Here is a 26,212-nt window from a genome sequence, read left to right on the forward strand (position 1 = left end):
AACTTTGACTTCTTATTATTTTATTATTTTATTTATTTTTTAGTTTTTTAATTTTATTATTTTTGGATCCTCGAACTTAGCCTTTGGAAAAATCACCTAGGACCCAGGACTTAGGACTTATGAGGGGATAAAAAATTTTCTAACCCTCAAGACACTTTACATCATGACTTTTACACTTTTACATCTCAAGGGGGAAACCCATTTGACATAGACCCTCATAGACCACCTAGTTCCGCAACAAATATAATCTAGCAGATCAAGCAATTTGAAATAACCTAACCAAATAATTAGGATTATTTCCAAATTACTTTTACATAGACTCGAAGCACACTAGGATTCACCTAAGATTCTAATGACAATTCATTCCGGCTTTGGGGTTAGGCTCAAGGAAAACTCAGTCGATCATGGATCGGTGAGACGAAAAACCTTCCGGAACGTAGATTATCACTAGAAAATTTAGGTTTACCTAGGAAATTTACATACATGACTCGGATCTGCTAAGATTATTTACAATTTACACATGCAGACTGGGTTTACAACATAACATGATCAGGTCGACAATGACTGTCGAATGGCACGGACATGTCGATTAAGTGCTATCCCTTTTGCGAAAAAAGGGGGTGTATTGCTATGGGTAGTTGACACATAGTTGTCAACATCTGGCTCTACTTGGGGACACGTTGCTGCACTGTAGGAATGTGAGAATCTAGAATCTGCATCCACGCAACACAACCAAAAATAAGTAGCGTCCATCCAAAAATCATCATATAACATTAATCACATGAAAGATATAAGCTCTTCATTTATTAACTATCTAGTAACATGAAAAGTAAATCTAATCCTAAAACAGAAATAAAATGCTGAAATGACAAGGAGTAAGGTTAGAAATACAATACAAAGGATGCCCCATGGCATCAGATCTCATCTTTGAAAAACAACTTGAGCATTTGGCCATTTGCAGGTAGATCAAGTGGTTCGCCATCCAATCTGCTCAAGTGGAATGAGTTTGGTCCAGCTATATCTCGAATGATGTACGGTCCCAGCCACAAACTGTTGAACTTTTTATGTTTTATTGGTTTTTCATTCTTGCGATCCCAAAGAAGTACCATATCTCCCACCTGCAAAGATCTAGATCGAGAGGATTTTTCAAAGCTTTTCTTAATGTTAGATTGATTTTTGCATATAGCATCAAACGCTGTCCTACTAGCTTCATCTAACTCCACAATCTGATCTATTCTATTTTGAACAACATCTTTATTAGTAGAAAAATGTTGAAGGAGCTGATAAGCTGGCAATTTCAGGTGCACAGGTAATGTTACATCCAAGCCATAAACTAATTCAAAGGGAGATTTACTAGTAGCTTTCTTTTTTGTGATCCTATCTGCCCATAAAGCATACTTGATTTTGCTATCCCATGATCTCTTATTATCTCCTACTATCTTCTTGATAATGGTTATGAGATTCTTGTTACTTGATTCAGCCAGACCATTACCCTGAGGATAGTAATTTGATGAATGAGATAAGACAATGCCATATTTGAAACAGAAAGACGAAAACTCTGAGGAACTAAAAGCTTTGGCATTGTCAGTAGTGATCTTAGCAGGGATACCAAATCTAGTAATGATATTATTTTCAATGAAATCCATAATAACCTTTTCAGTGGCATTCTTAGCAGGAATGGCTTCAACCCATTTAGTGAAATAATCAGTAGCAGTCAAAATCCATGAGTAGCCATTGCTAGAATTTTCATGGAATTTCTCGATGAAGTCCAGACCCCAATGATGAAAAGGTGCCTCTATAATGACAGGTTGCAGGGGTAGGGTAGCAGGCTTCTGTTTCCTAGTGAATAGTTGATAGGCTTGACAAGTTCTAACAAACTTATGCACATCAGAAAAAAATGAAGGCCAATAATAACCAGCTCTCAGAATTTTGTGGGCGGTAGTTCTAGCAGCATAGTGACCACCACAAAATCCTAAATGAAACTCAGAGATTAATTTCTTGGACTCAATTTCATCAATACACCTAAGTACTAGGCCTTCAGGATTTCTCCATCCAAGGCCATCCTTCATAAGGCAATACTCAGTGGCTTTTAGTCTAAGAGCCCTTCTCTTATGAGTAACTAAATGGTTAGGACATGTAAGATTCATCAAGTAATAATCCTTGTACCACTCATGCTCTCCAAATCTTTGCAACTCAGGCGAAGATAGATCACTAAGACAAAACAAACCAAGAGTTTTTTCATTACCTTCGGTCAACATTTGAGCCAAGCCTTGGCCTTTGACTAGCTTGGTGGGTCTGATCTCCAAATCATATTCTTGTATTTTAGTAACCCACCTAGCGCGAGTGCATAAGAAATCTGTTTGAATTAATATATCTTTAACAGCAGAATGTGGGACGAAAGCAATGATTTTAGAATAACCCACATACATTTTGAAATGCTTAAATGAGTTGACCAGGGCATATGCCTGCTTTTCCATGGTATTGTACTTTAATTCGGAATTTTGAAGCGTTCTACTCATGAAAGCAATAGGTTGCTCGTGACCATCTTTATTCTTTTGTAAAAGGACACCAGCAATGGTATCTTCGGAAGCGAAAGAAAAAATCATGAAATCCTTGGAGTAGTCGAGACTAACTAAGACAGGAGCTCTTGCAATAGCGCATTTGATTTCTTGAAAAGACTTTTTGTCGTCTTCTTGCCAAACAAATTTTACATCTTTCTTCAGAAGACTTTGAATAGGCTTAGCTACTTCTGCGTAATTTGGAATAAACCTTCTAAGAAAATTTGTCTTTCCAAGGAAGGACTGAAGGGATTTAAGATTATGAGGAAGAGGAATCTTTTGGATTGCTTCAATTCTTTCAGGATCAATCTTGATTCCATCTTTAGAAATGATATGGCCAAGTAATTTCCCTTCGGTTACTCCAAAAACAGACTTAGCTGGATTCAAAGAAATCCCGTATTCTCTACATCTATCGAAAACCTGCCTAAGATGATTTATATGATTGATACCATCTTTAGAAAATACAGTAAGATCATCTTGGTAAATTTCAATAAATTTCCCGATTAACCCCTTGAAGGCATAATCCATAGCTCTTTGAAATGTAGCCCCAACGTTGTTTAATCCAAACGACATTCTGATGTATTCAAAAGTACCCCATGGTGTGGTGAATGTGGTTTTGTGACGATCTTCCTTTTTAACCCATACCTGATTATACCTAGAAAAATCATCTAGCAATGACATCATTCCAAAACCGGTTACTCTTTGCAACAAAGTCTCCATGTTTGGCAAAGGGTAATTATCTTTCTTGCATGCTAGATTAAGATTTCGAAAGTCGACACAAAGCCTTATCGTACTGTTCTTTTTCATAACAATCACCAGATTGGAACACCATGTCGAATGCCTTGTTTGAGCGATAATTCGTGCAACAAGCATTTTTGAAAGCTTTTTCTGAACCAAAGGGGTTAATTTAGGATTAATTTGCCTAAGCTTCTGGCAAAAGGGTTTAGCATTTTCATCTTTTAAGGGGATAGTATGTTCCATGATATCTACCCTATAGCCTTTTAATTCATCATAAGAAAATGCTAAAACATCTCGATACTCGCAAAGTAAATTAGTTAACTTTTTTGTTTCCTCCACACTAGTACCTTTACCAATTTTAACAATCTTTGGGTTTGTAGGAGTACCAATGTTTATCCCGAGATATTCGCCTGGGTCCATTTTATTTTCCTCTCTCAACTTGGTGGCATCATGCCGATCAAAGTGTTTCTCTAAGGCAACCACATTCCTAGGAGTAGGATTTATGATATGCTCATGGTTAAAAGATCCATCCTCCTCAGAATCTATCCAGAAATCTTCAAACTCATCCAGACTATCAAGAAAACGAATGACTTGCTTTTCATCATTAAAGACTTGCCAATGCTTTGAGTTATCTGGAACAGACGGTCTAAATATTGCTTCCATTTTGATCTTATCCTTAATTAGCTCATCAGATAACTGGAAGGTAGTAGCAGCTATGGCAAGTTCATCCGCCAAACTATTATGCTCTCTTGGGATAGCTTCAAGGTCAAGGGCATCAAAGTGTTCCAAAGTATCCCACATAGCTTTTCGATAATTCCTTAATCTTTGATTTTTACATGTAAACTTATTTTTAAGCTGCATGATAATTAAATCAGAATCCCCCTTAATGCTAGGCAACTTAATTCTCAAAGATTTTGCCAATTCAAGACCCAACAATAAAGCCTCATATTTAGCGACATTGTTGGTTGCTTCAAATTCTAATTGGTAGGCAAACTTGAAAATGTGACCAAGAGGAGATTTAAGCACTATTCTTGCACCTTTACCATGCCTAGATGATGCACCATCAAAGTACATTTACCAAACTCTATCATTGAGATCCTTAATCTTATCATTAGGAGGAATTATGAAATTAGACTTGATAGCGTAATTCCGAATGTCAGATTGTTCTTTAATTATCTCGTTGTGAGGTCTCTTGGGATCTTCAACATGGAATTTCTTTCGGGCTCTCTATTAAGTCTTACAAAACCATCACCTCTAGGAGAAGGAATCATAGCATATGACTAATTCATTTGAATACTTCCTCCTAGATCGGAGGCCCACTTTCTGGGCAAAAGCATACCCCAGGCATCAGGCACATCAACAACAACAATATCCATAACAATCATGATGTCTGGGTAAACTGATAGATGAACTTGTAAGTCTTTGATCAAACCATGCACTTCAATCTTCTTAGAATCCATGGCACATATATTATAGTAGGGTCTAGAAACTCTTAAGTTAAGCTGTTCCATGACCCTTTTAGTCATGACACAAGCTGATGCACCAGAATCCAACATGCAATTATTCAATTTATATCCATTAACCAACAAGGTGATAAAGAAAGGCTGGTGATCTTTGTTATCCGCATCTAAGCTTTGCAAATATATGGGAGCATCGTGATAGTCAACTTCCTGGGTCTTATGTTGAGAAATATTTACTTGAGGACCCTGAATAGATTTTAGTAACTTATCTCTTTGGGAAGGGATTTTAGCAATCTCGGAGATAGGAACCTAGATTTCGCATTGTTAAACCAACTTCCCAAATCAACATCTAATCCAGAGTTTAAACCAGGGTTAAAAGTTCGAGAGGAAATTTGATTCCCGCTCTGATCTTTATCCCTTCTCTGATAGGTTAAACCTTGATCTCTAGCAATTTCCATGATTTGATCTGGAGAAGGTTTTTCACCATATAACTTAGCCAAAATGTCATCTTCATTGTCAAGGTTATTTATACTAAAAGCTGATGAGGGATTCATAACGTCACGATTATTTTCCTTGACCTCCATCGAATCGTCCATAGACAAAGGAAACTTGTTACCCACTACATTTATTTGATCACCTGCCCCAAACATTCCATTATCTAAAATTCTTCTAACGATGGGACAAGTGGCCTCTTCATGAAGAGCATCACAAACCTGACAGTAAGGCGGAGCATTATCGACCAAATTAGTAAACAGATTAGGAGGTCTCTGCTCACTAGATTGACCCTTCTTTTGCCAATTGTTATTTCTGTTATTATTATTTCGAGGTTGGAAATTTTGCATTTGAGCTCTTTCCATTTGGACCAACCTATTCTACAAAGTAGCTATCTCCTTATTATGATTAATTTCCATGCTTTCGATCTTTTGGAGCAATTTCTGAACAAGCTCGCTTTCAGGCTCTTGAACTGCTTTTCCTTTAGGTTCTTTTAGTTTCGTAGCAAACCTATCGAAATCTGGGATCTCAGACTTCCCAGATGCCGCTTTGCCCTGTTCAAGCTCTATTGCTAAGGCTTGGCAATCCCTATAATCATTAAGTCTAGCACGCCTCAATTGATAAGAGGGCTCAAGACTAAAGGCATCAATGTAAAAATCTCGAAGAGATTTGTTGGTAGGTTTATAATCTTGAGGTAATTCTTTAATAATATCATTAAACCTTTTGTTAAATTCTTCAACGGTTTCATTCTCTCTCTTTTTGATTATGCTAATAGCTTTCACGAGGTGTCTTCCTTCTCTCTTATCTCCATACTTTTCCTTAAAGGCATCAATGATCAATTGTAAGGAGTTAAATGAATTCCAAGGCTTTTCTGAAAACAAGTCATGCGCATCGCCCTCCAAGGTTATAATTAAAAGAGTCATTCTAACATCTTCATGATCGAAATCAACAGACCTTGCGTACTTAGCCATCCATATTCTAAAAGCTCTCAGATGTGCATTAGCACTAATCGCGTTATCTCCCTGAAAGCTAGGCAACTTATCTATCTCAAGTGTTGGAAGATCATTGGGATACCCTTGAATGTTAGAAAAATCGCAAGGGGCATATATATCCATGATGTCGTGCCCAATTGGACTAGTAAAAAGCAAATGGATATCAGAGAGGGCTTCTTGTCCGAGGTTAACAAGAAGTGTACGAGAAGAGAGTTTGTGTAATCGTACCCTGAGAGCCATTTCAGGAATCAGGAGCAAGATTGCACAAACTGCTTGGATGTCTTCTAGTATACACTCTTGCAGATGATATATGAAGTGGAGTCGCCACCCGGACAGGAAGTGAAATACGGAAAAGCTCGAAAGGAAATGACCAAGGATAGAAAAACGCTGTCCCCGGCAACAACGCCAAAAAAATTTGTCGCACAGATTGTCACGACAACGCTCAGACCGGGGGCTGTCACCCTGATCCCCGATCTCTCTGTTTAAGCCGTCTCCCGAGGCTAAGGGGGGTAGACCCTATGGGATAAAGGATGACCAACTGTGGACCAATTGGGTTGGGAGACACAGCAAGGCAAATTAGCACTTGATTGATTTTAGAAGTTAATGTACCAGTGCCTTATGGAGTTAATGATTGAATAATTGTTTATTAAATGCTGCAGAAATATGAACTCATTAACAATCATTTATCATCAAATAACTCAAACAAAGATTAATTTTACCAAATGCGAGGTAATCGATAAATGCTCAATGCCTTAACAATATTCCAGCGATTAAAATTCAAAAGATTAAATGCTTTAAATAACCATGCAATTTTAAATGCTAACCAGTTATCACTTTCATATAGCTAATCTCCAAATGAACATTTGAGCACTTTTAACCACATAAAAATGATAAATATTAATCTCACATCAAAAATCTATTAGCGTTAGCGAAATATATCAAAATTTGGAAACGTGACAAAATATGCTAAGATTAAATGCCACAGAAAAATATTTCAAATTTTATTTATTTATTTATTTTTTCTATATATATATATATTTTATAAAATTTTAGGTTTAAGACAAAACAAAGTCTAAATAAATAAAACTTAAATCTAAAAAAAAAACTTTAAACTATAAAACAAAATAAAAAGCCTAAAGACTATTTTTTATGCTTTTTGGGATTTTTTTTTAATATTTTTAAATATTATTAAAGTCAAAGTTCAAACAAAACAAACCAAATAACCGGCCTGGAGTATGCCGTAAAACTGCTTCTGCTTGGCTAAGAGCTCGTCTTCCTCGGACGTAAGGAAACAGGTTAACGGCCCAAGACCCAGAGGCATCTGGCAGGAGTGAAAGCCTGCTCCCTTACGGACCACCAGCGGGTTATTACAGGTGGCGTGGTTTTCCTTGATAACGGTGATGAGTCAAATCGACATTCGCGGATAGCAGCCAGAGATGGTTGTCCTCACTGTTGGTTTGACACCTGAGTTTGATAGGTTTTGCCACCTTCGGAAAAAAAAAAAAAAAAAAAAAAAAACAAACCAAATAAATCTACAATTTAAATAAAACTAAAATCTAATCTAAACTAAAAGAAACTTTTATTGCCTTTTATGATTTTTTAAATTTTTATATGATTTTCAAATAAAACAAAACTGAACTAAGGAAATAATAAATGAAAAACTAAAATCACAAAATTAAACTAAACTAAATATAATTAATCAAAATCTAAAACTAAAGCAAAAATTTAATAAATCTAAAAACTAAAACTAAACTTTAATTCAAAATCTAAATATTAAACTAATCTAACTTACTTCATAAAAGGATACGTGAAGCTGAAAAGTTATATACGTAAACCAAAATCTAAACTAGCCTAAAACTAAACATACACATATATCACACTAACTAAAAAGATAATGAACTACACACTACGTTGAGCATGCACCGATGTGGTAAAGAGTGCTGCGTGGAAGAGCGAATGAAGGTTGTCGAAGCCGCGGAAGGGAAAGGAGTGCGGATGCTGGCTTGGGGGCTGTGTATAGGCAGTGGAATTGCACTCAGCAAGGAGAAGGCAGCACACAGGAGGATCAAGCTCAAGCAGCAACAAGTGATGGCGGAGGGCAAGAGAATTTTCTTGCAGGTGTATGGAACGATGGGAAGATCCATAGGAAGAGCAGGACGGTGGCAGCGTAATGAATTTGCAGGTCAGCATGAGGTGTGACGGCTGCGGGCAGAATCCAGGACGTGGGGAATGGCAGACAACAGATAAATGACAACGATGAATGGAAGGCCGATGAAGGGATGAGGGATACGTGGAGGCGGGCCAAAGAGAAAATCGATGTAGGGAGAGTTGATAGGTAAGGAAGAAGGCAATGCGTAGGAAAAGGACTTGCAGGTGTGAAGCTTCTGGCAGCAACGCAAAAAAAATTTTGATTTTCCTTACTGATCACAATGTGGGAAGGAAACTGTGTGTATGGAGGCAGATTTTCCTGTGGTTTTGGACAGCCTTGAACTTCTTTTAACTTCCCTTTGATTTTGATGAAAATCCTGCAATAAATTTCCAGATCTACAAGTAACTGAATTTGAAACTCTCGGACAACAAAACGGTGGCCCTGCAAAAACTGGTTGGGAGGCCAGATCTTACCCCCCAGGGCCTTGATCTGGCTTCCAACAAGAATCTCTTCCTGCAACCTACAAAAACAGAAAATCTAGAGGCAAAATATGCAAGGATAAAACCCAAAATTTAACTAAATAATTACAGTTTTCACAAACTAACGACTCTAAGCAGCCAGATTTGTCAATAATCCACAGAAATATTTTCAGAATGTTAGATTTACTATGACATACTTCAGAAAATCTCTCATGCATTCAAAAAATAAACTTAAATCATAGATCCAGAATTGAAACTGGTCGGGCTCTTCAAGAAAATGCTTTCCGGGACTTGGGTGGTTCAGCGGAGAACTTCCCCAAACGCCCGTTGATCTTCACAATCTAGATTTCTTGCACAACGCACTAAATTATCAATAAAGAGGGAAAAACAGTACTAAAACCCAAATCCAATGGAGATACCTGCCATTACTTTCAGAAATTCTATTACCATTCAAACCCTAGTGAGTGAACAAGATACCTATGTTGAACATCACTGTTCATCAAGCTATTACCATGGCTGAAAATAAATTTATGCAAAAAATGAAATAGCTTACAACATTTCAGAAGAGTAACACCAGCAAGATTTCAACTCCAAAGTCTTTCTTTGTTGCACAAGATAAAGATTACAAGAGATAGCTTTCTTCAGCACAAGATTCACAGATCGAATGATCTCAAATGACCCCTAACAACCTATTTAAAGGAAAATTTCCCAACGGCTAGTTCGAGTGATCCATGTCAAAATGATCTCGACTGTTGATGAAGATCAAAAATCTCTTTTAATCTCATCCGTCGAATTTTTAAATGCATTTTAATATATTAAAAAATTAAAATCCTGCATTTATTTACTCGAAACATTGACTTATTATTATTTTATTTATTTTTTAGTTTTTTAATTTTATGATTTTTTATTTTTTTGAATCCTCGAACTTAGCCTTTGGAAAAATCACCTAGGATCCAGGACTTAGGACTTATGAGGGGATAAAACATTTTCTAACCCTCAAGACACTTTACATATGACTTTTACACTTTTACATCTCAAGGGGGAAAACCCATTTGACATAGACCCTCATAGACCACCCAGTTCTGCGACAAATATAATCTAGCAGATCAAGCAATTTGAAATAACCTAACCAAATAATTAGGATTATTTCCAAATTACTTTTACATAGACTCGAAGCACACTAAGATTCACCTAAGATTCTAATGACAATTCATTCCGACTTTGGGGTTAGGCTGAAGGAAAACTCTGTTGATCATGGATCGGTGAGATAAAAAACCTTCCGGAACGTAGATTATCACTAGAAAATTTAGGTTTACCTAGACAATTTACATACATGTCTCAGATCTGCTAAGATTATTTACAATTTACACATGCAGACTGGGTTTACAGCATAACATGATCAGGTCGACGATGACTGTCGAATGGCACGGACATGTCGATTAAGCGCTATCTCTTTTGAGAAAAAAGGGGGTGTATTGCTATGGGTAGTTGACACGTAGTGGTCAACAGGGTTGATGGGGAGGATGGAGCCAAAAGGAGGAACAACTCGATGGAATGGAGGAAGGAGAGAAGAGCTGCGTGGAGGGGTTAGCAGGTTATGGCTGCTGTGGACAACTGCGTGAAGGTTTGCAGGAGCCTGCGGAAGAGGTGACGCAACAATGAGCTGAAGACGCAGACTATGACAACGTAGCAGAGAAGGGTAGTGTTTGGAGGACTGCGTGAGGGTATGCTGGACTTGTTAGATGGCTGTGTATGCAGGTCGAAGGAACATTTGTAGCTGAAGCTTAGAGATCGCAGAAGGGAGCCATTGAGCGATGATAGAGGCAGCGTACAGGTGATGAGGAGTTGATATGACAACGGATTTTGTAGCAAACTTAGGCAGCAAGTAGTGTAAAAAAATAAAAATAAAAATGCACAGTAAACCCTAAAACTAGGCAGCCAATCAATCTGCAAAATGGTGGCCCAGAACTTCTTTAAATCCACCAGAACCTTAAAAAAGAAATTTCAGCAATCTTAATTAAAATTTTAAATCCTTCTGCTTCAGATTTCTTAATGAAACCCTCACGAAATTTCCAGATCTGAAAATAAATAAATTTAAACCCTTGGACTGCAAAATCTGGATATGATCCCTGAAAAATGATGCTGATGAACCCCAGAGATCTAGATTTTACCGTCCAGGGCCTAGATCTGGACTCTGCACAGTTTTATCCTTCAGATCTATAGTTGCAAGACAACAAAAAACACCCAAACGATATATACAATGACTCAAAAAAACTAAAACCCAGAAAACCTAAGTCAGGAAACTGAAAATAATCACAGATCTATGTACATGAATGGCAGATCTACCAGATCTAGGTAGTGTGTGTCCAACTCCGCTCCTAGATCTGATAATCTGAGGCTCTCAACAACCAAATCTATCGATTTAGCATAAAAAAAATTAAAATTTTCAAATTTTAAAGGAGGTACTGAGTTCAAAACCCTTTATGTGTCACCCATAAAAATGATCTTATGATAAGCTCGGGATCAAAAAAAGTTGGGCTCTTCGGAAAACACAGATCGGGAGTTGGCTGGTTCCGCCGAGAACTTCCTCGAACGCCCAATGATCTAATAGTCAAGGATTTCTTGCAAAACTCAATTTAACCATCAACATAGAGTGAGAAAACGATAATAAAATTCAGATAAATAGAGATACCTGCTATTATATTCAAAACTTAAATTATCATTCAAACCCCAGCGACTGAGCAAGATACCTGTACTCAAATCGCTCTTCATAAAGCTATCATCAATGGCTGAAAATAAATCTATGCATGAAAATGACACATCTTACAATGTTTCCACGAAGAGTAACACAAGCAGAAATTTAACCCCAAAGTCTCTCTTTATTGCTCATAAAAAAGATTACAAGAGAGCTTTCCACTTAGTACACAATCCAAAGATTGGATAAACTGACCGACAAATGACCTCCTATTTAAAGATAAATCCTCCAATGGCTAGTTCGAGTGATCCTCGTCAAAGCAATCTCGACTGTTGATGAGGATCAAAATTTCTTTTAATCTCATCCATCGAAATTTTAAATTATTGTGGAAATTCAAAATTTTCAATTAAATGCATTTAGTTAATTCAAAAATTAAATTTTTGAATTAATTTCACCAAAATTTTGACTTTGACTTAACCCCAGGGACCAAAGGCTTAAAATTTAGCAAAATAATCAATTTACCTTAGTCCCTGGACCTATTAAAATTTAATTTTTTAAGGACTGACAAATTTTGCCTTCGGAGAATTTAAATTTGCCTAGGACCTAGAATAAATTAAATTTCTGGCTTAGGATATTAATTAATTTTGGTCAGAAAATTTAATTATTTAACCTATGAGGGGATAAATTATTTTTCCAACTCTCAAGACACTTTACATCATGATTTTTATATCTTTTACATCACAAGGGGGAAAACTCATCTGAAATAGACCCTCACAGACTAACCATTTCTACGACACAAATATAATCCAGTAGGCCAAGCAATTTGTAATAAAATAACCTAACAAAATAGTTAGGATTATTCCCAAATCACTTTTACATAGACTCGATCTAGAACACTATGACTCCCCTAAGATCCCAGTGACAAAATCCTTTCCGGCTTTGGGGTAAGGCTGAAGGAAAACTCTGTCGACCATCAGAGAATGGATTGGTGAGACAAAAATCCTCTCGGAATGTAAATCGCCACTAGAAAAGTAGGCTTACCTAGGTAATTACATACACGACATGGATCTGTTGAGATTATTTACATTATACACATGCAGAATGGGTTTACATTATAAGATGATGATCACGCTGATGATGATAGCTGGACGACACAAACACATCGATCAAGCACTATCCTTTTTGCGAAAAAAGGGGGTGTACTGCTATGGGTTGTTGACATGTAGTGGTCAATAGTACCCATCTGTCACTATCACATCAAGTCATTCAAATTCTTATGTGGGAAGTCCTCTTTTTACTACTAATGCTGCATCAATGAAGTTGTGCGTAGCTCCTCCATCAACCAAATTTGTGATGCATTGTCTCTTTATAACTCTCTTGGTCATGAAAGTGTAATACCTAGGGGTTGCAGATAGAGAAGCAATCTCAACTTGTGGTCAAGGTTTCTTCTCTTCGTGGGGCTTTTCGTGCCCAACTTCTTCATGGGGTTGTTCTTTCTTTCGGCTGCTAGGCTTATCATTTGTGGTGGGCTCCTCTTGTTCATTCTCGTCATCAGAGACTACTTCAATGTGGTGGATTTTTCCTTTTGCCCATGTTGATTTTTGGTAGCATTGGATGTGCTTTAAGTCTCAAATTTTGCAGGGAGGCTTAGGCACATGTGTTCCATTTGGGAAATTCCACCCAAAAACAATTTTATTAAAATATTTAATTATTTTTAATGGGACCCTAAGTCTAAACTTAGGAAAATAAAATAATTAAAGGGTATAAACTGTGGGTGTAACTTCTAGAAGAAGACGAGGATCAAACAGAAATGATCTTAGCCATTGATTAGCTTCTAATCTGGGCCGTTGAATGTCAACAAGAAGATTATTTAAGGAAGCTTGAGGGTCATTTGGAAAGACACACAAAGTGAGTTCAAAAGTTCGATTTTCTAAAGCAAAGCAGCTGCCAGGAGAATTTCGATAGTGAGCTTTTGCAGTGAGGGGTAGGGATAGTTTGGTTGGAGAATCTTCTCTTGGGCTAAGGATACCCAACAGCGAGGCAGAGAGACACAAGAAGGAGGCAACGCAGTACCTAGGAAGGATTGACACTCAGGTAAAAGGGCTCACACAGAGGCAACGTAGTTCTCCATGTAGAAGTTCGAATTTGCTAAGGGAGCTGCATTTCCGAGCCGAGAGGGCTGGAAACTGCTCCAGAAGGCAAATTGATTCCGGTTGAGCTGACACAGAGCCTTAGAGACTGACGCAGGGCCCACGTAGGGGCAGCGCAGAAGCAGCCGGGGAACTCGCAGTTCATCTGCTGGATCAGCCGAGACTTGCTGGGTAGAGTGAGGTAATCTCACAAATTTCTTCTACCATTTGTATTTCTCTGTAACTGGATTGCTGGGAGGGCATCCAGAGTTGTATTCAGAAAACTACTGCATAATAATAAAAACCCTCAGATCTGCTGCACCGGTTTTCCTGCATTGGGTTTTTCCGGGGACATTTGTCCAAAAAATACTGTCATTTGTGTTGTATCTTTCTCTATTGTTTTGTTCTTGTTTTGGGCATATTATTTAATTGGTGTAGGCTACAATGTATTAGCTTCGATATTTGCTGTAGGAAGCAGTAAATAATTTGTTTCAGTAATTAACAAATAGGAGAAGTTTAATCAGTTGCTGCAGTAGGGATTCTGGTTTGCGAAATTTTCACATGGTATCAGAGTGATTGCAGGTGAAGCAAGAAGAACAGTGCCAAAGAACCCAATGCTGAGCAAAAAAGGGAGGTCAATGAAATTGACTTCGGATCCGTATGAGTGGTTTGATGCACTCCCTTTTGATATTGATCTAGGATCAATTGGAACTGAATTTAGGTCAGTAAGAGTGATATAACTCACTCTCTTTTGGAACTGATCCGGGATCAGTAAAAGTGGTATGACACACTCTCTTCATATGGGGCTGACTTCAGGTCAGTAGAGAATGGTATGAGACATTCTTGATCAATTCTTCTTCTTCATGGTTCAGTAGAGCAGAGCAGAGAAGAGCAGTACAGGGCACTGATGGCAGAGATAGTACAGTCTGGCAGATAGATCAGTAGATGGAGTTCTCCCTAGTTAAGAGGGAGTGTTAAAATTAGCAACTAGGGCCAAACTCCATGTGGATCATCTTATTTATGGCAGCTGATATTTTTCTTGGACTCCTCTCATCGAGAGGTGTAGGATTGATCTAAAGATCATCCGATTCCGATAAGTATTCATAGAGATATGAATTTAGTTGTGTTATGGGACAATTCGTCAAGGTCGGCCAACAACCAAATAACCCCCATGTGTGGTGAACGTTTTAGTATAAAAGGAGGTGGCTTGATAGTCATTTGAACACACACTTCACTCTTGATTTCTCTTCACTTGTTTTGGGTTTTAGTGGAATAGAAGTCTAAGAGGAGGAAGCCCTAGACGCAGTAGGGAAGGAGCCTAAGCTTGAAGTCTAAACGTTGTCCTAGATGCTCTACACATGACCTAAGTCAAGGAAGACGCAGTCTGCCCTAATCCAATATGCTGTCAAGGAAGACGCAATCATATTGTGAAGGAAATAACCCTAATTATAAAGTGCAAACTTGTTGGAGAGGAGGTCATTGAACCCAACGCTAATGCAGAGGGAGCAACGTTGAAGTTTCAGCGTGAGGACAAGCTAGTGGGACGCAATTTTTCTGTGGGTCGTTTTGCTGGGCAGAAATACGTCAGAAGAGAAGAGAAGCACAGTGAGGGAAATTTTGTCTCTGAAGACTTTCCGCCAAGAAGTTCGTTTTCTTATTAGATGAGCAGTAGGAGTAGGAAGCAAAGAGGAGCAGTTTGATAGTTTTTCGTGGCAGAGATGGCAACCAGTGGTTTGAGAGATCAGGATAGGTTGGATGGGGCATCCAACTACGTCATCTAGAAGGCAAGGATGTCATTCCTTCTAGATGAGCATGCTCTCAATACATATGTCGACAGTGTGGTGGTTGTGCCTGCAGATCAAGATTTGCTGAAAATGTACAAGGCAGAAATGGCGAAAGCGAAAAGAATGATCCTTGACGGAGTGAAGGATCATGTTGTCTGTCACATCGCTAGTAGAGGGACTGCTAAGGAGATTTGGGATGTGTTGTCTACGTTGTATCAGGGATCTTCGAGCAGCGGAAGATGTACCTAGAGCAGAAACTGAGATTTGCATAGATGCAGAAGGGGGACCGCGTAGATCCGTTCCTCACGAAGCTTTAGGAGACCCGAGATGAGTTATCAGCTGTGGGGTCTACACCTCAAGATTCTGAGTTGGTTAGACTGGCCCTCAATTCTGTCTTAGATGAGTGGCAAGTTTTTGTCCAGAGTATCCTAGGCAGGGCGATTTTGCCGAATTGGGATGAGATGTAGGTAGCTTTCAAGCCTGAGGAGCTGAGGAGAGACTTGGTCAAGTGTAAGCTTGGCAGAAGCAGCAACAGTGGGCTGAAGTCCAAGGAGGAGGGGGAGAATGCAACCCTTGCATCGAAGGGGCAGTAGGAGTAGCGAAGACGTAAGAAGGACGTCTCGAAGATAAAATGCTTCGGGTGTGGTGAGATGGGTCACTATGCAACATAGTGTCCTCTTAGTAAGAAGGACAAAGATGAGAAGCATGATCCGAAGGTTGCACTCGTGAAGATCAAGGAGGAGGAGTTCGCCATGACAACCAAGATACCTCCAGGAGGGAGGTGGGCTGATTTTGAGCAGTAGTTCGAAAGAGGTACATATGGGCAGGATCCTTGAGGAGCCCACCTCTCGGATCAATTCCTTGCTACGGGAGCCCAGATCAGAAGTAGCAGGATGGACTAGTGTCGGATGGTGTGGAGGAGTGTCAGAGAGACAATTGCAGTGGTTAGGAGCACCAAAGACTGAATAACGTAGAGCAGAGTTGGCAACAGTGCAGATGGCACAAACCAGAGGTCAACAACAAAGCAAAAGATTCAGAGGGCCAACACAGAGACTAGCAGTAGTCGGGCTCCAACATTCACATGGTGTCATACTGGACACAATTAGTTAAGTAGTTTAGGATGTTTTTTCGTTGCTGATACAGTAACAACGACAATTTGCATTGTAGAGGCAGTTGGTTGTGGCAGTGCTAGCAACAACATGGATGCATAAATTCAGAGGTAGTTGCAGTACGAATGCAATGTTGATAGTGGCAGGGTAAGCAGCAGTACAGATGCAACGTTTGCGCAGTGGTTGGTGGATAGCATGTTAGACATCAGCAGCACAGAGGGAGATGTTACAGAACAGAGTGATGCTTCAGTAGGTTGCATTGCTAGAGCACATTCCTCGCTAAGAGGGAATGTTGATTTCTGGTAGCATGGGATGTGCTCTAAGTCTCAAATTTTGCAGGAGGTTTAGGCACATGTATTTTGAAAGAACCCAGAAAGCGTTTTGGGAAATTCCACCCAGAAACAATTTTATTAAAATAATTAATTATTATTAATGGGACCCTAAGTCTAAACTTAGGAAAATAAAATAATTAAAGGGTATTAATATAAACTGTGGGTGTAACTTCTAGAAGAAGACGAGGATCAAGAAGAAATGATCTTAGCCATTGATTAACTTCTAATCCGGGGTGTTGAATGTCAATGAGAAAATTGTTTAAGGAAGCTTGAGGATCATTTGGAAAGACACACAAAGTGAGTTTAGAAGTTCGATTTTCTGAAGCAGAGCAGCTGCCGGGAGAATTTCGATAGTGAGCTTTTGCAGTGAGGGACATGGATAGTTTGGTTGGAGAGTCTTCTCCTGAGCTAGGACACGTAGCAGAGAGGCAGAGAGACACCAGAAGGAGGCAGCGTAGTACCCAGGAGGGGTTGACGTTGAGCTAGAAGGGCTCACGTGTGAAAATTCCTACTCCAAGGAACCCCTACTGTAGCAAAACTGAATTTACTTCTCCTACTTGATTTTAATATACATTATCAAGTTATTTTCTGAATACTGAAGTAAACTACTTCTACAACCCACACTACTTTAAATTTGATTACATATAACAAAAAACTAAGCGAAGAACAAGATACATAGGACAATTATTTTTGGACAAAATATTCCCCAAAAAAACCCAATGCGAGAAAATTGGTGTAGCAGCTCTGAGGGTTTTCTATTATTAAGCAGCAATTCTAAATACAATGCTGGATGCCCTCCCGACAATCCAGTGATAGAGAAAATATAATGGTGTAAAACTGAGTGAGTTTTACCTCACTTCACCTTGCAGATTTTGGCTGATTTGGCAACAAAACAGGCTATCTCCAATTATCTCTGCATTGGCCCTACGTCAGCTTCTGCAATGTCTCTTCTGCCTTTGGAAATTCTGCATCAACCTCTCTCGGCTTTTTCGGCAGCTCCTTGGCAGTTCCAACTTTTTGCGTGAGGGAAGCTTCTGCTTTTGCACTGGCCCTTCTGGCTTTGCGTCAGGCCTGCATGGGCCCAAATTTTCCCAACGTCAATCCTTCTAGCTGCTACGCTGCCTCCACTAGTGTCTCTCCGCCTCTTTGTCCAATATTCCCGAACTATCCTTGCCCCTCTGTTGTAGAATTATCACTCAGTTCGAATTCTCAGCTTCCTAGCCCTAGAAATCGAAATCTAGATCAATTCGTTCTCTCCGTGCGTGTTTCCAAATGAACCCCAAGCCTCCATTTTATACTTTTCCTGTTGAGTCTTCAACGACCGAGATTAAGTCTCTAATCAACAGCTAAGATTAAAACATGACTTCATTCTCACCCATATTTTGATTAATACCCATTAATATTTTAATTTCCCTAAGTTTAGACTTAGGAACTCCATTAAAAATATTAATTATTTTAATAAAATACAATCGGGGTGGAATTTCACCAAACGGTTTCTGGGTTCTTTAGAACTCACCTGCCTTAGCCTCTCCAGCAATTTTCAAGGCTAGAGAACATCCGATGTTATGAAAAACTAACACTCCCTCCTAGCGAGGAAAGTGCTCTAGCAACAATGTCCACTTGCATGCTGCTCTGTTTCTGAAGCACCTTCTTTCTGCACTGCTACTGCCACCAACACTGTGTTGGTGCTGCTACTGTACTGCTACCCATAACACTGCCATTGCAATTACTGCATCTGCACTACACCTCCCTCTCAAACGTTGCATCTGCTATGTTTCTAGCACTGCAATTGCTAATATTGCATCCGTACTGCGACTCAGTTGCTGAGAGAAGCAACTGAAAAACATCCAAAATCAATTGAACTTAACTGTGTTCAACATAATACAATGAATGTTGGAGTTTGACTGCTGTTGACCCTCTGAATCTTCTACGCTGTTGCTGACTTCTGCGTTGTTGCTGACTTTTGCACTGTGCCATTTGCACTGCTGCCAACCTTGCTCTGCTTTGATCAGTCTCTGGTCCCAAGCCACTGCATCTGTCCTCCAAACACTCCACTGCATCATCTGACACTAAGTCCAGTTCTCTACCGCTGAATCTTGGGCTCCCATATCAAGGAATTGATGCAAGAGGTGGAATCCTCAAGGATCTTGCCCACATGTAGTCCTCTCGACCACAGCTCAATATTGCCCCATCTCCCTCCTGTAGATGCGTGGGCACTCATGGCATACTCTTCCTCATCTATCTTCGCAGTTGCAACCTTTGGGTCATGCTTCTCGTCCTTATCCTTTTGCTTCAAAGGACACTGAGATGCAAAGTGACCCATCTTGCCACATTTGAAGCATTTCACCTTCGAAATGTCCTCCTTTCGCTTCAGCGTTTGCTGTCCCTTCGATGTTAGAGCTGCATTTTCCTCCTCCTCCTTTGTCTTTGTGCCACTTCCATTGCTGCCATTGAGTTTGACCTTCACTAGATCCCTCCTTAACTCCTCTTGTTGAAGAGCCGCCCACATCTCCTCCCATGAAGGTAGTTTTTCCCTGCCCAATATGCTTTGGATGAAAACTTGCCATTCATCCGAGACTCCATTCAAGGATATCCTCACCTGCACAGTTGGCTGAGGAGTGGACCCCACTGCAGCAAGTTGGTCTCTAGTTTCCTGAAGACGTTGAAGATAGAGGTTCACCCCTTCTCCTTTTTGCATCAAGGTTTGCTACAACTTCTGCTCTAAATACATCTTCATACAGAGACGACAAGGCTTTCCACATCTCCCAGGTTGTATCCTTGCCTTGCAAGTGTGAGACCACATAATCTCGAACTTCATCGAGAATGAGACGCTTTGCCTTCCCCTGCTCGGCCTTGTACTTCTTCTTTTGATTGTTGTCATCAGGAACATCTATAGCACATTTGACGTAAACCTCGAGTGTTGATTTTTGGGTAGCATTGGATGTGCTCTAGCTCCAAAATTTTGAGGGGCTAGAACACATGAGATCTCCAAGACCCATAAATCATTTGGTGAAATTTCATCCGGATTGTAATTTATTAAAATAATTAATATTTTTAATGGGGTTCCTAAGTCTAAACTTAGGAAAAAAATATTAATGGGCATTAATGAAAATATGGGTGAGAAGCTTTTAAGAGACAAGGATCAAGTCTAGTTTAATCTTAGCCGTTGAGTAGAGATTAGATCTCAGCCGTTGATTCATCAACAGGAAAAGTATAAGAGGAGGCTTGAGGGTCAATTGGAAACATAGTAAGCAAATTCTCAGTAACGTGAGCGAAATTGATTCTCAAGGAGAAAGAGTTCGATTTCAGAGGTAGAGTTGCAGGGTGAAGGAAGAGGATGGTATTAGCATCAGTCGGAGGCGAAGGAGGAGGTGATGCAGGGCATCAGAGAGACAACGCATGGGGAAGAGCTCTAAGAGACAACGCAGCTAGGGACAAAGTCCTCACACAGATGACGCAGTGAAGGTTGGAGGGTCTCTAGGGTGTCAGAAATTTCTCCAAAGGGAGGAGGAAAATTATCTCAGGTGTTTTCGTAGAGGTTTCTCTGTGTTTTGCAAAATCATTCCTTGTAAAGATATTGTCGTTGAAGAAATAATAAATAAACCCTCATCTGCTGCACCGGTTTTCTCGCATTGGGTTTTTCTGGGGACTATTGTCCAAAAGTAATTGTGTCAATGTGATTGATTCTTGTGCTTGTATTTCATTGTCCTTTTCTCTATGCTATTATGTGACAACTTGTTAATTTTAGCTATGTTCTATGCTTAGAGCAATTTATTTCGATTTTCACAGTTAGCTCAATATCTTTTCCAGATGAGCAATTACATCAACATTAAAGTAAACTGCAGATAGAACATAAACATAAATTGCAGAAGACAAGCCAAGACAAGAGGACAGAAGATGTGGCGCTAGCCAGGGACAAACCCTAATGTGGGGAAACCCTTGATCAATTCTTCTTATGTGTTCTTCAATAGTTCAATAGAGAGAGAGAGAGAGTACATTTACAACAGAAGTCAACACTTTGACTTATCTAGATAAGAGGATAGATCATCTCTAAGACGATGATACATGAGATTAGTTGAAGACATGCTTCTTCAACTGATTCTTCAAGGTGACTCCTTCACCTATCATTGTGCTACATCTCGTCATCATGCTGCAGCTCACCGTGCTGCACCCATCATTACAATGCTAGACCTCATGCTGTACACATCATACTGTTTCACCTTATGTTGCACTGCTGTCTTATGTGCCATACTATTGTCTCACTGTTATGCTCCAACAAGCATCATTGCCAAGCTGTCCCAATGTGTTAGCAGCACCATGCTTGTCACCATGTACTTGCTATTGCTGCTGTCCTATTGTGCCACTGCTGCACAATGTCATAGCTGTCCTAATCATTGTGTTGTCCTAACATGCTGCTGTCCAATGAGTTTGCAGCACCATGTACCTTTGCTGCCATGTCACAGCTGTTGTCCCATCATTGTGATGTCCAATGAGTTTGCGGCACCATGTACCTTTACTACCATGTCACAGCTGTTGTCCCATCACAACTTGTTATGCTTGCCATGCTTACATTGATTCTTCTAGCAACACTCCCATCATCAAATTATCCTCATACTTATACTTGAATGTTGGTGCACTGTTGTAGTTCAACAACTCTGGTTAGGGCATCAATAGTACCCTAACAACCACCTCTAAACTCTGCAACAATCCTTGAAAAGAGTGCGGCTTACCTCCCTTGAGAAGCTGCTGTCCATACAACCCTTCACGCTGTCTAGGGCAGCCTCCACGCTATCCCTTTGACCCTTTATACAACGACTAAGACCTTGTTGTCCACACAACGCTTCACACTGTCTAGGGCAGCCTACACGTTGTTCCTTTGACGCTTCATGCTGTGGCTAAGACTCTTGTTTGACTACGGTTAGGGCTGAATTAGACTAGCGTTTAGGGATGGATTAGACCATCGTTTATGGCTGGATTAGACGAAATGACTTATAACACAAATAAATTCATAACTCCATGAATACTTATCGGAATCGGATGATCTTTAGATCAATCCTACACCTCTCGATGAGAGGGATCCAAGAAAAATATCAGCTGCCATAAATAAGATGATCCACATGGAGTTTGGCCCTAGTTGCCAATTTTAACACTCACTCTCAACTAGGGAGAACTCCATCCGCTGATCCATATGTCTGACTATACTATCTCTGCCATTAGTGCCCTGTACTGCTATGCTCTGCTCTAGTCTACTCTGCTCTGCTGAACCATGAAGAAGAAGAAGAATTGATCGAGAATGTCTCATACCATTCTCTACTGAGCCGAAGTCAGTTCCATATGAAGAGAGTGTGTCATACTACTCTTACTGACCCGAAGTCAGTTTCATTGATCCAAGATCAATATCACAAGAGAGTGTCTCAAACCACTCATACTGATCCCAGATCAATGAAGGTCATCCTAGCATAGGTAGTACGGTAGATTCAATGATGCGTCCATCAATACTACTACTATGGTCACTAACCCGATTTCCCTGCTCATTAGCCAGATGGGAGGTACTTCCCATGAGTCCCAGACTGCATGGGTAGGATGCCTCGACAGGAGAACCATTCATCTTGTCCCTACGTCGCCTTGGGGTATCACAAGGGAAGGCTGAGCCATTCACCCTGTACACAGCGCACCATTAGGTGAGGGTGAGTCGCCCTATGGTCGCGTGTTGCTCCAGTAGTACCCCAAGCCCCACGAAGCTCCCAAAGTTCAATGCATGCATCATGCAGGACCCTTATCAGAAGGTCTTCGAACGACTTCGGGAAAGTCACGAATTTGACATTTCCCCGAGGCTTAGACAAAATGTCTGCGACCTGTACATCAGTCTCAATGCGATGGAGCCTCCTCGCTCATCAACGTACCATATCCCAGATAAGGTAGTATCTGATGTCTATATACTGGAGAAATTATAGAATACAAGATTCCTCAACAATCGAATTCCCCCTGGTTGACATAGAGGATTACGGTGGTATCCATCGTGTGTACGAACAGCTCACTGAAGAGCTTCCATAATTAGGCAACTTCACACGAGATCATACTTGTAGCTATGTATTCGGTCTCAGCGGTGCTTATAGCAACCGACTTCTGCTTCTTGCTCATCCAGGATATCTAAGCAGAACCCAAAGCAAACCAACACTCAGAAGTGCTCTTGCGATCCTCTACACTGCCTGTCCAGTTAGTATCATCATGCAACTTCACATTTCTGGCAGTGTATCTCAATCCATGAGGGATTGTGGCCTGAAGATATCTCAGAAGATTCTTGGCACCAGTCTAGTGAGGCTCAACCATATAGGAGCTCATCATGCTAACTGCAAAACATATGTTCGGACAGAAGTTCACCAAGAACATCAACGCTAGTATGAGTTTATGAAACTCATAGGCATTTCCCAAATCTGGTCTGGCATCACTACCATATAACTTTTGAAAGTTAAGATGCTCGAGGTAGTCACGGGGTTGCAGTTTATCATTACACATCCGAAATCCAACTCTCTCTTACTTCTACAAATGAGAGGGTCTGCACCTGTCAGAATTAGGTCGTCCTCATAAGTTGCCGGTATGAGAGGTCTATCATCCACAACCTTCGGGCAATGGTTTGGATCGGTTTCACTCCTAGTGAATCTCAACTTCATCCAACAATTATCAATCCTCTCATACTATGCCCGGGGTGTTTTGCTTCAATCCATAGAGGGATTTCTTCCACCTATATACATGAGATTCCCAATCATGAATCTCAAACCCCTCGGGTTGTTCGAAACTTGTGGACCTGTTGCTTGAGGGCAATGGTCCCCTTGTAATATTTTCCTTGGTACATCTTAGACATGTACCTTCATGCTCTTCTTGAATTCAGGCATCCCTGTCACCATCTGACTCACATTAGGTAGGGCCCCATAAGTAGACCTCCGGTGTTATTGATGAGATATGTCAATTGACATGATCCCAAATGGACCTTCCTGCAACTTGATATAAATTGCCAACCCTGAACCCATGAGTAAAAGCATCTTTTGAAAATTTTATTTTCAAACACGTACCTTTCCATCAATGATTGCCACCCTAAAACCTTTGATTTGCATTGTCGAAATGGACACCAGGTTCTTCTTGCAATTAGGTACATAAACTTAAAGAGATTCTCGTAAATGAATCGAGTTACCCTCATTCAATTGAGGGGTAACATTTCCTACACCCTTTCTGGGATAGGTGGCATTGACTCCAAGTATAGTCCCACAATTGTTTCCATCTCTACCAAATTAGAGAGTGCACCCTTCTATCTGATGAAGTGCCTTGAAGCACTATAATCAATAAGCTATATTCCCACAAAATCTGAAAGAGAGGGCCAATACAAGATAACGCTTCTTTATCTTATCAGAAACAACATTTGATTCTTCATATCTGGGGTTCCTTGCTTTCTCTGAAGCTTCAGCCATTTCCTTGATGACCTGCACTGTCATTCCTTTGATCATTGAAGATGTCCCTGGAATGGTTGTTATCATCATCAAGTGATGTGTCCCTGCCATTAAGGCACTCTTTCGCATAATGGCTGAACTTATTGCAACCAAGGCATCTGCCTTTCCTTCCACCATTAGATCCGGACTTCCCATTGAAGTGATCTTTAGGTAGGCCATCAGAAGCTTTTGTTGCACCATTATGATAATGTTCTCTGCTTCGATTTCACCCTTGGAGAATTTGAGGAGGGATGTGGAATCCATGAAGATGAATGCTCCCAAGTCAGTCCAATAGCTCCAAGGAACCAGTAGCAAATTTCCATAATGTGTTGAAAATCATAAAGTGGGACCTTAGACAATATGAGGTGCAACACTGCAACGTTATAAATGTGAAAATTTCTGAATCTATACAAACAGAAATCCTACTGCAGTCACTGGTTTATCATCTCCTACTTGTTATTTCATTCAACAAGTTAATTAATTATAAACGATGATGAAAAACACTACTGCAGACTACACTGACATTCAGATTATAAATTGAAACAATAGATGCGACAAACACACAAGGGACACCGTTATTTTTGGACAACATGTCACCGAAAAAACCCAATGCTGGAAAACCGGTGCAGGAGATAGAGTGTTTGTATTATTAAAAACGCACACTGACTAACCTTTCAGGGAAATCATGGCAACAAGAAATACATATGAGGGTTTACCTCATTCTCTAAGTCACAACTGATCCACTGAGTGGCTTGACTCTAGCAAACACTGCGAAATCCCAATGCAATCACTACTTGGGCCAGTGTTTTGCCTCTAGGAAACTGCGTCACCCCTTCTGCTGGATCGATTTGTTGGAGGAAGACTGCTGTTCAACCCTCCTGGCTCAGAACCTCACTTCTCTGGCAAAAATTTCAAACTTCTAACAAATACTTTGCACAAGCACTGCAAGAGACCCTCCTGGCCTGCGTCAGCACTGCGTTAGCCCCTTCCTGGGTTGTGTAGGCCTCTGAGCTACTTCTCTAATGCTACTGCTGCCTCTTTGCCACGTACTCCTTTGGCTCGAAACTCCTTTCCTATCGAAATATCTGTTTCTGCCACTATCACTTCAACTCAGATGACTTGTTCGATTTTCTTAGCAAACCATGCCCCAGAAAAATCGATCTGACCGATCAACTTGGTTATCTCCAACTGACCCTCAAGCCTCCTCTTATACTTTTCTTGTTGATGAATCAACGTCCGAGATTAAGTCCCTAATCAACGGCTAAGATTAAAACAGACTTAATCCTCGTCTCTTAGAAGCTTCTCAGCCATATTTTTACTAATACCTATTAATATTTTTATTTTCCTAAGTTTAGACTTAGGAACCCCATTAAAATTATTAATTATTTTAATAACTCACAATCCGGGTGGAATTTCTCCAAACGATTTCTGGGTTTTGGAGATCTCATGTGTTCTAGCCCCTCCACAAAATTTCGGAGCTAGAGCACAACTGATGCTACCCAAAATCAACAATAAAGTGAAAATCAATAAAAGAATGTCGCATTCTTGCTAACATAGCAGTATTTACCTATGTTCGATTGACTACAATCTTTCTTTTTCTTTATTGCTTTTGAAAAATTCCCGAAGATATAATCATGGTCTCTGTTTACAAGTCATTCTGTATTTAGTTCTCAATGGGGACTTCATGCTATTCACATAATTTATGTTTACACCTTGAACACTGTGCTTATGATAGACCAGTTGGTGTAAGTCTATATTAACTTGTTCAGTGTACAAAATGTTTTAGCTGTATTTTAAAACTGTGTGATATTATG

The 26,212-nt window shown here is 39.9% G+C and overlaps 1 protein-coding gene across 1 annotated transcript in view; it reads left to right on the forward strand.

Annotated features, from left to right (window-relative positions):
- The window catches only part of LOC149183914 (oxysterol-binding protein-related protein 1A-like), a 223,242-nt gene that overhangs the window by 160,375 nt on the left and 36,655 nt on the right, over positions 1-26,212 (forward strand). The window lies entirely within an intron of this gene.

This window comes from Pinus tabuliformis, chromosome 3_2 (genome assembly GCF_031772625.1).
Source record: "Pinus tabuliformis cultivar Carrire ecotype Pingquan chromosome 3_2, CPIR1, whole genome shotgun sequence".
NCBI lineage: Eukaryota > Viridiplantae > Streptophyta > Pinopsida > Pinales > Pinaceae > Pinus > Pinus tabuliformis.